The sequence below is a fragment of the Mandrillus leucophaeus genome, unplaced genomic scaffold, assembly GCF_000951045.1.
Source record: "Mandrillus leucophaeus isolate KB7577 unplaced genomic scaffold, Mleu.le_1.0 Scaffold258, whole genome shotgun sequence".
Lineage (NCBI taxonomy): Eukaryota > Metazoa > Chordata > Mammalia > Primates > Cercopithecidae > Mandrillus > Mandrillus leucophaeus.
Window position 1 is genome coordinate 3543349 of NW_012102676.1, and position 18457 is coordinate 3561805.

Sequence of the window (18457 nt, forward strand, 5' to 3'; positions counted from 1 at the left end):
GGACACTCTTACATAGGAGGAGAAAAGCAACTTATGCAAATTCAAAGTACCACCGTGGTTTAAGATTCCAAAGAGCAAATTGCTACCAAAAAACAAAGGCAACTGAATGGGAGGCACACTGTGTTTCTGGAAGTGACTTTGAGACAATACTGATGGCTTTACTCTTTCCTCGAGCATATGTATTCTGACATTATTGACATTAGCACTTTTGGGTCTATCCAGAGTCTAGGTTCTCTCACTATGATCTTACGACACTTGCAAACCCTCCTTTGTGTCCAGCGACTCTATCTCAAGTTCAATTTTTAACATATGGTGTATAATTTCATAATTTTCCTTTCCTATTCCATTTTTTAGTATTTGATTAATTTCATTTAGAAAAGTAAGGAATAAGTAGAAACTACTTATAGAAATATAAGTAGAAAATTATATAAAATATAAACATTATAATGGATCGTTCATAATATTCTGCTCTATGTGGATAAATGCTATATTATTTATCTGGTATTTAAAATGCATTAGAGTACTTGAAACATAAATGCAACTTTAAAATAAAAGCAATAAGATTGGGAGTTATGTCTTGTTGGCAAAATTTTTTCATATCCTTAAGGCTCCTATTTGGAAATATATTTGTAGTAAAAACAGGGACATGTCTATGATATCTGTGTAAGTGTGAAGGGATGCTTGACAGAAAGAGATCTCGGAATATTCCCATTCCTCAAGGCTGAAGGAAAATATATAAGTATATATACACGCGTATATATGTGTGTATACACACACACACACACACAAAGACAGAATTCAAGATCAAATAATAGGCAAGATGTGCCCTTGAAAATCACGACAATAAGTTGCTTCTTCCTTGGAGGTGTTCTTCCATCCTTAAAAAGTGAAAACAATATTATATTGGATCTTTTGTCATTGCTTGGATAGAACTTGGGCAAGGTTTAGAAAATGGGCCTAATTTCAGAAACCCCTCTCTCCATGTTCAATGGAGAAAACATTTGATCGGAACTCACCACTTAAAAAGGGTGTGTGTGAAGGGATCCTTGGAAGATTTTCAACATTTGATGACATAGCTCCTTGGATGATTTTCAAGACCTGGAGGGGTCCATAATGAAGAATCATGCTGCTTCCATTAGTGTATTTTTCCTCTACATGTTTGCAGACAAAGCTGAGAATCTGTCCAATTTCTTGTTTGGCTAAGGTAGTCTTTATTTTAATAGAAAGGCTAGTCGACTTGGCACATTTGCAAATGACAAGAGCAAATGAAAGCTAGTAACATTTAGATAATTCTCATAGCCAATGGGAGATAACTTTGTGTATGTGACAGCTGTCCTTTTTTTCCACAGTAGTTTACCAAAAGGAGTAATATATCCTGAAAACGATGAAAAAATTTTGTCTTGTTTTACAGTTGTTAATCACCATATGATTTTATAGCCATATTGTGAAAGAAATTTAGTTGGGATATGTGCATTTAAAAGGAGAATTGTACCTTTATATAATTCATGCATCTTAACTAATATGCTACTTTTCTTTTCAATGCTTTTGATATATTTAATTACTAATTAGGTTGATGGGTGAAGTATTAGTTTTGGAAATTCCACCAGCAATAATTGATTTATTCTTAATTTAAAAACTGGAGAGTCTTGATACATCTTAATAACCAGATTTCATTTTCTCTTGAGACAATAAATATAGTATTACAACCTGTACCAAATGTATTTAGGTATAACTGTTTTGAGAGTTAGAATGCTATCATTTACTAAAATCTGATGAATTTGTTTAAACTTTGTTGCTATAATTATGAAAAGAGATATTATTCCTTATTAACAACAATAAGAACAAAAAAAGTCCTGCAGAACTAAAAGAAAAAAAAAATCACAAATTTAAAAAGTCACCTTTAAGGCTATATGATTTGTGGGGACTGATATAAAACTATAATGCTTCTTGATATTATTCTGTGACTCAGAATGTATCTAAAGGTCTTAGTTTGCATTAAAATACATGCTTAAAAAAGTGTTTATTATATTAATAATTATTAGGAAATGTATATTAATTGATGATCTCTTAAAGTATTTTAATGAAAATATTTATCATTCATACCCAGTGAAATGTAATATACTAGTATTGATTTGTAAGAGAAACAAGTATAGGAGTGCAAATTTTAAGCTGATAATATTCAGGCCAAACATTTAAAAACTGTCTTTGTAGTTGATATTAACTTTAAGCCTCTATTATCACCCAAGACCAAAACATTTAGCTTCAGCATCATGATCAGAATAAAACCAATTACACATGAAAGATTTATCATAAAAATGAAAGATTGCTTTGGTAGTTGTTATGAATTCATATATTCAAGGCAGACAAGAAACCAACAATATAAAGTCTCAAAATTTCTATTATTTCAGGAAATGTTTCTGTTGTACTCCAGTTAAAGCCAGAACCTCTGCAAATAGCTTATTTAAGACTACAACTGGTGAACATCCTTGAACCAAAGGATGGGTTCTGTGCAATCAATGAAGTTATGGCTGTCAGTATAACTCTGTTATGAAAGCTAGTAACATTTAGATAATTCTCATAGCCAATGGGAGATAACTTTGTGTATGTTCAGTAGGGCAGTTCTAGTGAAACTATTCTCAATTTAAAATAGATTTCTACAGATTCCAAAAAGTGGAAAAAAATACTTCTAAATAATTGTTAAGTCAGAAAGGACCTCCCAGGTTCTATTTAACAGAAATTATATGCCTGCTTCCACAGAATGGATTTTCTATTTAGGTAAGTCATTCAGCTGAAAAATGAAATGGGCCATAATAGCATTTTTACTGCTTAAAATTTCATTTCAATGGCTCCCATTCTACTTTTCCCAGCGGAATGTGAATCCTTACACTCAAAAGCCAAAACAGTGTGGGGGAGGGGAATCTGTTTTATGGCTTTAGAAGTTATCATTTTAAGTGCTGGCTCTAAGGTAGAGTTACAGTGGAATATTCCTTTAGCCAGTGGCACAGACGGGTATTTCTGGATGAGATTCTGCCCCCTTGTTGTGGAACGTGATGTACATTTTGATTCCCTGGCATGCCTACACTAACACCCATCTGTTATGATGGCATTGTTCCTAAAAAAAAGGTGGTTTGCCAGGTTCCAGAAGTCCTAGGTGTCTGGCATATGTATACATTTCTAAAGGTATTTTCCAGAACTAAAAACAACAACAACAACAACAACAACAACACCACAAACTAAAAACAAACCATGAGAGCTTAGTTAGGGTGCTTTCTTTTAGAGTATAATTTAATTGGTGGGCTATTACAAGCGATTATGTCACTAATGCATACATTTAGGAATAAGCACCCTTTCTTGTGTTTAACACTGGAAAATCTCCATGTGGAAAGAAATTCATTGGGACTTTGAATAATAACTCATCTTACATATAAACAATCCTCATTCATTGTAGCTGCTCTTATTCATGAATACTTATATTGTTTCATTCATGTTATTTTGATCAGTTCTACTAAGTATTCCATAAGATGGTTTGTTAGAGACTAGAACCTCCAGAAGGACTGCTGTGACCAATTTTGAGATGGAAATTCATACCCCATAAACTTGACAAGATAGGGTTGATTGCCGAGGTTAAAAAGCCCAGAAATGGCTTAAGTTAAAGTCAAACGATGGAAATCCTATAGAGCTCTGGGGCCCACAGGGGGTGATTGGATAATTTGGTTACCGAAGAGAAGACATCCCGTTGCTTAGCTACAGGATTCTGGGTGGCAGCTCTTTTCCCTCTCACATTTCCTGGCGTTTTGTTTTTGTAAATGTAGTTTCTTGCAAATGAGAGTGTCTGCATGCAGATGTCCACATTGCAATTGTTTTGATTTGTAAAATGAAACAGTATTAGAGGAAGAAAAATACTTGGAGAGGTAAAATTTGGAAAGGAACTTCCCCCATGTGCTTCACTGTTTAAATAGATTAAATCAAGTAATATAAAACATTGTAGAAACTTAAAATTGTGATAAGCACTTTGCAAGATGCAGTATTTTGACTGCAGCACTGAAATCAGAGTTTCATTAATCTCCATAAGAATAATAGCACAAACACTTGTTGCATACACGTGATTAAAAACCTCTAATATTCAATCTACTTATGGAAAGGAAGATTTTTTCAAAAAAATCAATGCTAAAGATTTTATAGACATACTTATGTATGTTATTTATTTATTTCATCTTTGGGTACATTTAAGTTAAATTATCACATTTTACTTTGTATGCTGGTTTCTGTTTTAAATTTCTTAGCACTAAAGTGTGAGGTATAAACTGTAATAATTTCTATAATTATTATGCCACAACCTATAAAAGTCATCATCATCTTATTAAGTTATCTGTTTATTTTGTGGTATTAAAAGGTTATTGAATTATTCAGATTAAAATAGCAAGGGGTTTTTAACACAGTTCCATGGAAAACATACATGGCTATATTTAAAAAATCATTGATGAGTTGTGAAGCCAATTCAAAAGTGTATAAAGCTTGTATTTTTATAAGGTTAGTGAGGCAATTCAAAAGAGTCATTATGCTCTTCTTTCAGATTGTCCTTATTTGGGGCAGACTAAATACATAACGTCTTTGATTTTGTTTTTCTACTGTTTATTATGTATAGCACTGGATAAAGAGCAGTAAAACAATGGTGATAGAAACCTGTTAGGCTAAGAAAGCCAATAAAGGTTTGCATGATAGATTTAAACTATATGTTACCACATAACTTAAACTTTGTAATTGATTTGGTTGGAAAAAAGAGATTTTTAAAAAAATTTTTGAAAATAAAAAAAACCCTCCAAGTAGAAATTAGTCATTCTATGGGCAAATAAACCTAAGAATGTGAAGCTGAGAAAGGATAAAATAAATTGAGAGCCTAGAAGAAAACTCTGAAATTGTCATCGTGGCATTAACAGTGATGTTGTCAGGGTCCTTACCACATGCAACATGCTAGGAAGCCAAAAGACAAAACAAAACGACAACAAAAATACACACACACACACGCACACACACACACACAAATCAAGATGTCACAGGAAACTAGGACAATGCTTAAAGAAAGATTTTATAAAGGATATGTGACTTAAATTGAGTTTTGACAGAATGTTATGATTTTTGAGTAGAGAAATGAAGACAGATATTCCAATAAGAAAAATAAGAAAATTTCAGTTAGGAAATAATGATAAAGAACTATTGAATCAATACTCTACCATTAACATTTTCTTTTGAATCACTGAAATATGCATCAATTTCATTAAAGGATAAAGCTGTTGAACATGGTAAAGATAAGTTGCCCATCCAGAGAGAAAATTAACAGAGTTCTTTGGACACATTGGATCAAGCAGATATATACAGACAGATACATATACTTGTGATTTATGTTCCATTGAGATCATATATCTTTTTTCAGAAAATTTACAGAAAAGCAAACACTAGAAGAATATTCACTAACACCTATATTTTGTGTTTGATGGAGCTTTTTCTGTTATCCTTTTGGTCATCTATTCTTTTTAAATCCCTAGCAATAAACATGTTTATATTGTACAACAGTGTGCCTTTTTTACTTTTTACTTTTAATGCTGTTACATTTATCTAGGTTCCTGGAAAGCAGTGAAACCAGCATTTGTATTTTGCTATAAAGTACTTACTTTTCTACTTAACTTGCTACCTGTGATTAAGAAGTCTAAGTATAGACGTCCAGAAGGCTACTGTACCATATTAAAGTTGGGTCATATTTTCAAATGTGATAAACATTCTTAATGCACTCTCTTTTTTTAATTTAACTTGCCTGGGTAAATTTGCATAACTAATGAAGGTTATACAGCCCACAACACAGCTCCCTATACCCTAGGTATTTCTACAAATACCTTTAAAGCTGTTTATGTTGAATAATATTTATGAATAATGAATGCCTTTTCTCTCTTCCTTCTTTTCTCTAGCCCACTCTTATACTGCAAGGCACTGTTGAAATAGCCTGCATACTCAATAAATGGCTTCTGTACAACAGCTTAGTAGAAAACAAACAAACAAACAAAAACCCGGTGAAGAGATGACAGATGTTTTTCCTAGTTTCTTCCTCCAAACAAGAATATTAGGTACAGGGCTTTTTCCAGGAGATCTCTGTGGAAAACCAATTTTTGTATTTTATCTTGTGAACATACCATTGAAAAATGTTATAGAAGCAAAAATTCACAGTAATTACTGTGGTATAAAGTTTAAAATCATTTTCATCAATAGGCTAAAAAATTCATTCTGCTTTTTATGTTTAAAAAAATTTTAAACAAGTAAATTAAAGTCATATGCTCTATGAATGCTAATTCTGTAAGAATTTAGTATAAAGAAAGGTTATTGCTTTCAGTTTCTACTCACAAAAACTTTATTTAAATATCATCCATTTTGTGTTATTGTTAAAAAGAATGCTAGAAAGGTCAAGTTTATGATATTAGATATATAAATGAGAATCTCTTAAGATACTTCTTATAATAAATGCTTAGGGACTAATATTTAATACATCTATTTAAATACATTTTATAAGCTAGAATTAATAAAAACCTAAACACAATAAATGTATGTAGAAAGAAGCATTAAGATTTAAAGGGTGAGGATATAAAGGAAGATAATGGGAAAATATTAGCAGTCACTTTTTATTTATTTCCTCATGATATTATTTATTTATTTAGTTTTTGTTTAGCTTCATTTCATTTCTTTCTTTTTAACAGTAGGATATGCATGTTGTAATATCTGGAAATGTTTTCATTTTTTAAAAATGTCAAATATATTTTTCATTAACACTTTGAATCTTTTTAAAGTAAAAATGTATATCTTTATTAAAACCTACTTTCCTACATTCTTCTAAAGATTCAGACATTCTGAGTTGGCTGTATGTATTTGGGCTAGACCAAGTCGTTTTTGAAGAGAAGGGCATTCCGGTCCCAACTTATTTACACCCTGCTCTTTCACAGCAGCACAAGACAAATTAAGAGGTTTTAATCAACACAGAAAAGTTCTTTCCAAATCCAAACAGCTGGTCTGAATAATTTATTCACTTTTTATTTAAACAACCTGCTCTCATTTTTTTCTCATGTGCTATTTCTATTCTAAAAACTACAATGCCCCATCTCCAGGTTGAGAAACACGAGCCTGAATTCTCTAGCAGAGGGAAGTGTGACATGAAATGAATGTGTTTGCATGTAACAAATGAGAAGCAATTCAATGTTATTAAACTAATGGGTAAAATCAAATGTCTATGGAGAGTCCCCGTACAATTCAAGACACACACACTGTAAAAGGACTAGCTGCAGGTTTTGCTAATGTTTCGGCTCAAGGGTGTATATTTTCATGTTTCTTTTTTCAGTAGGTTAGGTGACAATCAGAAAGCAGAAGACTCAGTGATATGGAGATATACCCTTTATTCTGAATTAATTTGGGAGAAAAAAATGACAGCTATTTCCATTACAAGGTTTTTAGCAACAACCTTGGATAACATGTTGAATACAGCTCCCCAAGCATCTGTTGGTTTTAAGGATCATGGTGCGTTGAGTGGAGTAAAAGTCTAGTACTATGATAGACTATCTACTCGAGTGAATCACTTTGCCTCCCTCACTATTATTTCAAGTGGATAATTCATTTTTCACTGTCCATCTGAAAACATAGTGGTGTAGAGTGGACAGGCAAAGAAGAGCAATGAAGCTGCTTTTCAGTTAAGATGGGGCTTGTTCTATATATCCAATGTAGGGCAAAATGCAATGTGATATTTTCTTTTAAAGCTGATAAAATGGCTTAGAGTCAATTGCCCTTCCAAAACATCAGGAAAATTGGAAAAGTAAGTGCTTAGACTTTCATGATGATGATTTGGAAGGCTGTCACTCATGTGGATGAAGATATTCTGATGTCCACTTTCCCCCTTGTCCCTAGTGTGCCATATTTTATAATCTCATAGCTAGAGACTGTATCAGGGTACACCGTCTAAGCAAGGGGTACTGTACAGTGGTGGTGGGAGAGAGCACAGGCACTGAATCACACCATTTTGATTTGAATCCAGGATCTGTCACTTACTAGCTGTGGGATCTTCAGCAAGTTAAGTTACTATCTGTAAGCCTCAATTACCTCTTCAAAACAGTGGGACAGTAACAGCGCCCAACAAATAGTATCAAATGAAATGACAATTATGAAGTGCTTGACCATGTACCTGGCATAGCATAAGCACATAATAAATCTTATTTTATCAAGCTATTTTTCTGGAGAAATGCAACTTCAACTCTCATAAAGACTTTGTTACAGAACTTTATAAATATCTTTCCCCCAGTTTAAGATTTAAACTTAAGGCTGATCTAAACATACACACACAGATACACAGACACACACATGTCGTTTCTCTGTGTCTGCCTCTGTAGTGCTCTCTTTCTCCTTCCTGTATACGTACATGCACACATACACACATATACATATATAAGTAAATATAGTGTGTATTCTACATACATACATACATTTTTGACTCTCAGATAAATGTCTATGACTTCACAAAATTTGGATTTATGAGATTGTTAAAAGGAACCACAGGACAAAATTGGAGTAAGGAGAGAAAAGAAAGACATTAGTGTGAAATCAGTGTCACAAATCAAAACATTGGAGTGCAGTCAAGAAAGTTGTGTATGAAACTTGTTATTCTGTCTTCTCCCTGGAAAGCTTTACTTTTTCTGAGAGAACTTAATATCACCTAGGAATTATTATATTTTTCCACAGTCTCCCCTGTTAACTAATTCCCTTGTTGCACACATAGAGGTACAACAGTTTAATAAAACAAAGACTGACTTGACATTGCCAGCACGAGGTTGTTTGTGTTCACCTGTGACATTTACAAGTGAAGACATACAGAACCTTCTTTTGTTTCCTGGATAATCGTTCAGGTGTTAAAGAAGAAGTTGATTCAGTTTTAAATGGCATGATTTTCTCAAGCCTTGGGAAAATAATTGATGGATTTTCTTCTTCTTTTTTCATAGTTCGAGTATACTAACTGCAAAGTCATGTCTAACTGTTTAATTTTACAAGACTGAAAATATTGAATTTAAAGCTTATGCTTTAGTTTAGGTTTATTCCTGGTGTTCAACATTGTCTAAACTTTCACAGGCAAATCGGAAATGAAACACAATTGAAAGTAAACCATGCTTTTTCTGCCTGAAAGGGGCCTTAATATTTCATTTTATGTTTTCAAATGGAATCTAATGAGAACGTGATTTTATACAGATACCTTGTGTCAATTATTCCCTGTATTCCTTCTAAAGTGATCTGTGCATTCATCTTGAAGCTTCATTAAGGATCAAGCCAAGTAGTCTTTAAAAAGTACAGGGTTTTGGTGATAGACAGATGGTGGCTTTCATGATGTCAGGAAGTGTCAGATATTATCGTTGGCTGCGGGATGGTGGCTACTATCCAAACAGATTGGGAAACAGACAGAAAGAGCAAGAACACCATTTGTTTTATTTAGATACATTGTGAACAGAAGGAAGCAAGACAGAGCATACTTTTACACATCTTTTTTCCACTCCTTGTGAAAACAGTTTAGGATTTGTTATGTTATATTAGCCCTTTCATTATGCAAAAACATGTGAAAGCCAGAGACACTGGTAAAAGAATTTGTCTCATTGTGATTTTCTATGAAGTTTGTTTATTTTTATTCTTACAGAACATGATTTTTTTTAAAATTTCCTTTCCTTGGCAATGTTGAGTGCTAGAAACAGAAAGAGCTGAGATGATGCCCTTTAGAAGTGCTATACTGCTAAGAGAGTATGAAGTGGGTATTGACTTCATGATCCAGAATGAGGGCTTCTCTGAGAACCTTATCAAAGATTCAGTTCCAAAACTGAGCTTGCTTGTTTGTGATGAAGCTTAGCTATTTCTGTAATGATTTAATTCACATTGGCAGCCAGAGGGCAGTCTCAGCTCCAGACAAACATGCTGGTCCAGTTACACCAGCAAAGCTGAGTATTTACTCGGCAGTAGACCTAGGCATCAGGGCACTGTCCTAATCTTCACTTAAATGAAAGGGAAAATTTGCTAGAATATTCAGTAGATAAAATATCTTCAAACTTTGCTTTCTGAGAGTTACTTGTATTTCCCTCTTACCATAATCTTCTACTTCATCCCATAAGAGGTAACCACATTTTTGACATTTTGATGGATCAAAGATCTGGTGCCACAATCTGCTGTACAGTTGTGTCCCCAAACCAGAGTGAATATATTGGAAATTTGGTTCCTAATGCAGCTCCCATATATTTGAATGTGAGGGGCCATACTAAATAAGGAAGGACATGTTGCTCAAAACAAAAACAAAAACAAATCCAAAAAAACAGTAGTATGGTGTTATATAGAATGCAAATATTTAGGACCTGGAAGGACTTATTTTAGATTAGTGGTTTTCACGCAGTGCTTCAGAAAGTTCCAAAGTTTCATGCAGTCCCTTTATGGGCTATGCTAGAGGGTGAGTAAAAGGTCAAGACTCCACTCCAGTATCTCCGCTTCATCTCAACAGCTGTGTCAGTGATGTGACTTTCTAGCCTAGGGACAAACAAGGATTGGAATCTTGGCTTAAGAGATGAGCATTCCTGTAGTAGAAAAGTGTAAAGCATTTGGCTGGGGCTGAGTTGGCATGACTGTATTTTAATTGCTCCCTAAGTTCAAACAGGAGTCAAATTCCAGAAGGAGGTTTGGGATAACTATGTTATAAGGTAGAATAACCTCCCTCTCACCTCCTTCCACATCCCACTGATATTTGAGGCCTGAACATGATCGATACACCCAGAGGTTTTAAAGAGAAAGGAGAGCCTGAAAAACAGTAATCTTAGCCACCTTCCTAGGATCCCCTAAAATTGCACAAGGCTGTACTTCAGTTAATGCTATCTAAAGCACTACAGACACCTCTTTTGTAAATGAGCTACTCCACAGCAGCATAAGAAATGTTGTGAATTATTTATTGGGGGAGTCTTGAAATCACAATATACATACTGAATAATAACTAATAGTTTAATCATGTGTTCATTACAAGGCAAAACAAAACTCTCGAATACTTTCCTTTGGTTCTTGAGACAAGCCCATGTATAAAGGGGAGTACATCCTGAGACACCTGGTGGAAAGCTGGTCTCTGGATTGTGGGAGGGACTGAAGTAGATTGAAAAGAAGGGTAGCATAGACCCTTCATGCTAAGGGCATCTCTGATTCAAGAGTCAGTCAGTGAATCTCATAGAATTTCTACAAAGTTTTGGTTTATGCAGTAAATTTTATTGCCTTAAATGAAATTAATCCTTGTTCTATGTTGCAAAGAATCTGAAGCATTTGACAGGTTAAAATTATGTTTCTCCAGAGCATGAATGTAATATCAGCCCTGGTTAGAAGTCATCAACTGTTGCAAGAACTCTTGTAAAGAGAAATGTAATGTTAGAATATATGCTGAAACCATTAATTTATATCATGGAATGAAAATATCTGGGAGTCACCTTAAATCTCACGTGGACTTTCAGACGTAGTACACATTGAATCTACATTTTGGTGGGCTATCAGAAGAGAAAACATTTGATACACAATGTATTGCTCAAATGTTATGTTATTACTAGGTTTCAAACAGCTAAATGGAGAATTATGTGTAAATTAAGATGTCATTGCATTAACAGTTCCACTTCTTATTTAAAAACAATGTTGGGGCTTTGTTTCAGTGTACTTTTCTATGAAGTTTATTTTTTTTTTTTACAGAATGTAATTTATTTAAAAATTTCCTCTCACTGAAAAATATTGAAAGTTTCAAACAGAGAACTAATTTTAAGCTCTGCAAAATATTATTTCCTTCTAATTTTAGGAACAGGAAAAAAAAAAACCTCCTTACTTTACATAAGTGGACAAAAATTACTTGCCTAAGCTGCTTGGTGTTAATCTCACAGTTTCTAGAGCTGCAACCTCTGACCGAGTATTCATTTTTCAAAATCACATAGATAATTCTGTATGTCACCATCCAACCCTCAATAAATTTATACACACTCACTTGTTTAAAACAACATTTTCAAACGCGTGGTCTGTTGTCATAACCCACCTCTACATATATGTACATATATATGTGTCTATATATATGTAAATATATATCTATATACTTATTTTATTTTTGTAACACCAACTTCGTCTTGAAGTACTTATAACTTCAACCATAAAATTTATGCCTTTTTAGAAACAGAGGGAGAATTATAGATGCTGACACTCATTTTTGGATCTCCCCAGTTTCTGAGAGAAAGAGTTAAACTGAACCACAGCATATTGAGAAGGAAGAAAATCCTGAAATTCATTCTTAATGTAATATGCAGAGAATACATATTAACTCTTATAGCAGAAAGAAAATTTATCTACATTCTTATCATTCAAAATATTCTAAATTGACATTTTAACACATTTCCTTATGGTCTATTTCTGGTTTTGGCAGAAGTGTGTGTCTGTTTTTTTTTAAAAAAATAGTTATATCATACCCTTATATACAATTTAAAATACTATTTTTATATTGGACTTTTAACAGTATTCTTGAGTAATGGGGCTTGTACTAATTTTTATGCTTTTCATTGTTGTTTCTTCAATATTCAATTTCCCCCTAATTTTATATTTATTTTATAGTCAGAAGAAAATGTTTAAAAATAATGAAAATAAGAAAGTCAATATGGCTGCAGTTTTCTAGGTAGATTTGTTCGAAAAGTAAGGAAACATAAAGCTATTTGGGATAGTGATTCTTGGTAGGAACTTGGGGAGAATGAACATCTTCAAATTGTAATCTTCTGCTGATAAAGAGTTCAAGTGATGTCAGTAGGATCTAGCCCCCTTGGTTACATTTTGTCTTGACTTTCTTCTCAGACTTGATGGAGGAAAGTTACATGCTTCAGGCTCACAGAACTGCAACACCAGCTCAGAACAATCTACTTCTCCAGTAACTCAGAATTCTGTAATTGAATTATGCTGACACCGATGGACTTGACTTGAGTCCTGTGCCCACTCTTAAGCCAGGAGGGAATGAGCTTGTAGACATGTCTTGTAGACAGGAGAGAATGAGCTGACTGGTTTTGCCTATTTCACATATTCAAATCCAATAGGTTTTCATGTATTCAACTTCATGTTTCATGTATTCAACTTCAATAGGTTTTGCCTATTTCATGTATTCAACTCCCAGACCCTAGGGGTGAAGTTTGAAAAGCATGATTGAGAATGGAATGAAGAGTTTACTCATATCAACGTTCATCTAGTAACACCATAAGAAGAAGAAATGAATTCTGGGAATAAAAACCAGCAAATTCCACTAGAACTCTTATGACAACACACTCTCCTTAATGTCTTCCTATCTCATCTACATACCCTCATGTACTTCCTATCTCTTCCTATGACTTCAGTGGTTTTAAATACATGGCTATGTTTTCAGTGCACTCCCTCTCTTTTTGTCTCTGTTTATCTGACTATATCCCTTAGGCAGCTTGATCCACTTTGAATGCCTCAATCAGAATATATATGTATCAAATATTTATTTCTATCCCAGCGTTCTCTCCTCAGGAGGAGCCCTGTCTACGTATCTAACAGACATCTCTATTTGGATGTCCTGCCCTAAAACTTCACAAGTTCCATAGTGAAAATCTTATCTACCTTTATGAATCTGTGTTTTTCCTGTTCACCTTCTCTTAGGGAGTGGCACCTTCTTCCCCATTCTTTCAAGACCATTACATTTTAAGTCCTACTGCCTTGTTATCCTTTGATATTGTCAATGTCTCTCCATCTCCCATCTCCCTTGCCACTATTCTATTTTGCCCATGCTGCAGTACTGGTTTTCCAGCAGACTTAGCTGAGGCTGGTCCATCTTTCCCTTCTGCCAAAATTAACTTACTAAAATCTGATCAGGTCAGTTCCTTTTGAAACCCACAAAAGATTTTCCATTGCTCTCGGAGGAAGACCTATTCATATTGTTTACAAGAGACTCTAGTCTCTCCTTATGTCTCTAGCCTCATCTCTCTTCATACAGGCCCTGAATTAATGGGCCACACAGGACAACTTGCAGTGGCTTGAGTGTGTTGCTTTTTTCTTTAATTACCTCCAAGCATTTGCATGTATTATCACTTCTGCCTGGCAGACCAGCATATTAGCCTGATATATTTTCTGTTCTGAGGTCATTTCCTATGGATAAGCTTTTCCAGTCACCTTTCACACCTATTCTAAATGCAAGGTTATATGCTCCCTGTCACCTACCCTGCCCCATTGTGGGAGAGTTTTTTTTTATTTTTTGAGACGGAGTCTCGCTCTGTCGCCCAGGCTGGAGCGCAGTGGCGCGATCTCAGCTCACTGCAAGCTCCACCTCCCAGGTTGACGCCATTCTCCTGCCTCAGTCTCCCGAGTAGCTGGGACTACAGGCATCCTCCACCACGCCCGGCTAATTGTGTGTGTGTGTGTGTGTGTGTGTGTGTGTGTGTGTTTAGTGGAGACGGGGTTTCACCTTGTTAGCCAGGATGGTCTCGATCTCCTGACCTTGTGATTCATCCACCTCGACCTCCCAAAGTGCTGGGATTACAGGTATGAGTCACCGCGCTCGGTCTGTGGAAGAGTTTTGAAACCTTTTTGTAATTTCTTCCTTACATGGCTATTTTCTCCAGTGGATTAAAATTCCGTGAAGATAGTGACTGTGCCTTAGTCAAAGTTATATTTTCAGCATTTAGATGGTGCCTTGTGCTTAATTGTCTCCCAAAATAATGTTTATTGACTGGATAAGGCAGTTGTTACCCCATGTTACAAACAACAACCCTAGTCACAGAGAAGTTGTGGCTTTTAAAATTCAGACAATCAGTGGTTTAATGTGAATGTGGCTACAGGCAAGTATTTTAGCTTTATAGTCAGCCTGTTAAATTTCTCTATGCAAATTTTTGGGGCAAAGTCAATCAGAGTGGTCCTGCCGAAGAGGATTGTATTCTTTATCTTCAGGAGTTTATTGGCATCAAAATGAGGTAGTTTTTTTTTTTTTTAAAGTATGTATGTAACATCAGTTCAATAATGACAGATTGATTAGGTTTCATCTCTGAAGGGAGTTGATAGACTAACATGAGGGCAGGAATCATTACCTTTAGCTTGTCATTAATCCTTATGAAATATCTTTTCCTATAGTAGTAATTGCTCTTATAAATTGAAAGTGGAAATATATTTATGCAAGGCTTAAGATTTCTGTTTTCTGCTATTTCAGGCATATGTGCAAGGTATTTCTAGAGACTTAATGTTCTGTACTTAGGCTTATCAGATTGCTTAATACAGGTTTCCACACTCAGTCTGTGTAGTGGATAAGATTTCCTCCTTCATCACTTCTAACCCCATGATCAAAGCAACAATCAAAATCCACTTTGTGTAAATGTTTTTCTGAAGAACATTTATACATTTTGCAACAGCCATTCTGCCTCATTACAACATAACTTGGTTGAAATTTCTGGTTATCTGTGTATATATTGTGAAGTTTTCTTATAAGAGGATTTTTATTCTTATGGACGCAAAGACATGTAACGAGAGGAAAAAATATATTCTAAATTAAGCATCTACTTGATAGTTCGAGGGGTATTTCACTTACTGATTTTAACACCATCATTTTTATTTGATATAAAGGTGAGTGGTGATTAATTTTTATGAGCAAATGTAATGAAATTAATAGATATATATTTAAGAGACTATCCATAATTGCTGGCTTAAATGATTAGGGTTTCTACAGATGTGTTATCAGAATTTCTTTCACGTGTAATGGCAAATAACTGAAGGCTACATATTTTAACTATTATTTGTGACCAACTAGACTCTCCTATCTAACCCTACTTGTGGTCAATAACACACATTGGTGATACAGCTGGTCACCTAATAAGCTGTGCAAGAGAAAACTTGATGGGTGGATGAATGATTAGATACCTAATTTGGTCACATTTGCAGTAAGTTCTAAGCAACTGAACAAACATTCTTAGATTATAGAACTTGAGTTATGTGAATTTTTGTGGACAGGGACAACACTTTCTTTGGAAATCTTTCTTTGTAAGTGGCCTCCATGTTACAGAAAGCACATTCCCTATAGTTGCCTTTCTTTTCCTTTATACTCAAGTAGAAGAGGGAATAGAGTTGATGGGCCTGTCACAAAGACTAATATTAATGCCACATAGGATAGGAAAATAAACCAAGTTACTCCATCTTGTCTCACATTTGGAATACTACTATACTTGAAAGAAATATAGAGGTTTCTAGATGTCCTGCTTTGAGAACTATTAACATAAGTTTGAATTTCAATTATACAGATATGCTGTTCCCCACAGTCATTAAGCCAACTCACTTGACTTATGAGTAAGTTAAACTATTGCTCCTTTCCATCAAGCCAGCCATGCTAACATGGGACTCAGTCAGCCATTATTAATTTTTTACCAAAAAATTACCTATGTACAAATCATTTTCTTTTATGTTTTGTTTTCAATTAATTTCCAATTGGTTTACTGAATGTGTTGAGTGATTTTTAGATTACAATGTAGGGATGATTACTTTGGATTCTTATAATCTCAAAAGAACTTCTGAAAGTCATATGCATTTTTAGAAAATACCAGTGATGATGATAAGAAGAACACTTGAAAGAGTATTAGGTATGAAGTCAGACAACTTGGGTTTGAATCGTGACTCTCCCAGAGTTTAGCTACTTGTTTTCATACAAATTACTTAATTATTCTAGGATTTAGTTCTTAGAAATAATAGAAACAGCCTTAGAGGAGAACCATCAGTATGAAGTTTATGTGAAAATCCTTATTAAAATGTCTTGCTCCTGGTAGATGGGCAACAAAAACATATTTTTGAGTTAATTATTAAATTAATAACTAAATTAGCCGGGCGCGGTGGCTCACGCCTGTAATCCCAGCACTTTGGGAGGCCGAGGCGGGTGGATCACAAGGTCAGGAGATCGAGACCACAGTGAAACCCCGTCTCTATTGAAAATACAAAAAACTAGCCGGGCGAGGTGGCGGGTGCCTGTAGTCCCAGCTACTCCTGTCTCTTATACACATCTAGATGTGTATAAGAGACAGGCTGAGATCCGGCCACTGCACTCCAGCCTGGGCGACAGAGCGAGACTCCATCTCAAAAAAATAAATAAATAAATAAAATAAAAAAATAAATTAATAACTAAATTAAAGAAAATAGGCATTATTTTAAAAGACCAATGCAAAAAAAACCAATGCACTGAGGATTAAACTACAGTGTAAATGAACCTGAAATAATGGAGTTATACAGAGTTCAATTTTAAATTAAGATCAAACTACTCTGAATTCCAGAGGTTTTATTAAACCTTTCCACTGATGTTAGCCTTAATAAGTAGATTTTTGTACCATATTGAGGAACAGAATTTAAATTTTCAACACACTTAATAAGTTGGAAAAATAAAATGTCAGAAATTACAAACTGAATTTTTTAATAATAAACTTATTTGTACAGCAGGTACTATAGAGAGAAAACCTAAGTATTAATAATGATAAGACAAAATAAGACCCCTTGGTTATGGTATTCTTTCTGTAAGTTACTGATATTATTATAATGGCTTTTTATGTGGGGTATTGCAGAGGAATATGAAGCAACAAAAGCACTTATGAGAATTTGTCATTATAAATTACCAGTTCACACATTTTTAATACACTTTTTGCTTTTCTAAATACTGAGAACCCACTATGTGTCACACACTGTTCTCAGTTCTGGAAATATGAAAGCAAAGGCAAAAACTATTTGTTGACCTACCAAAACTATAATCCAGGGAAAAAGAGAGCTATTAAAAATATTTTACAAATACAGTAAGTTTTATGAAAAGAAAACAGTACTAATAGTACAAGAAAGAGACCAAAGACTTGGGATAAAGTTCCCTGTAGCCTGACAGCTAAAGACCTCAAGAGAGAGTATGTATCAGTAAGTGTGAATCATGTGTGTACATATATATATGCACGTGTGTGTGTGTGTGTTAGAGAGAGAGAGACGAGGGTTCCATGAGAGAGTAAAGTAAATTTTCAGAGGCATGGAGATGAGAGCATATGTCTATGGTCTGGAGTGGAGAGCTGGAGATCAGGTTAAAAAGTAATCAGAAACAGACCGGGCACAGTGGATCATGCCTATAATCCCAGCAATTTGGGAGGCCAAGGTGAGCGGATCACCTGAGGTCGGGAGTCAAGACTAGCCTGACCAACATGGAGAACCCCACCTCTACTAAAAATATGAAAAACTAGCCAGGTGTGGTGGTGCATCCCTGCAATCCCAGCTACTCAGGAGGCTGAGGTAGGAGAATCGCTTGAACCCAGGGAGCAGAGGTTGTGGTGAGCCGAGATAGAGCCATTGCATTCCAGCCTGGGTGACAGAGCGGGACTCCATTTCAAAAAAAAAAAAAAAAAAAGAAAGA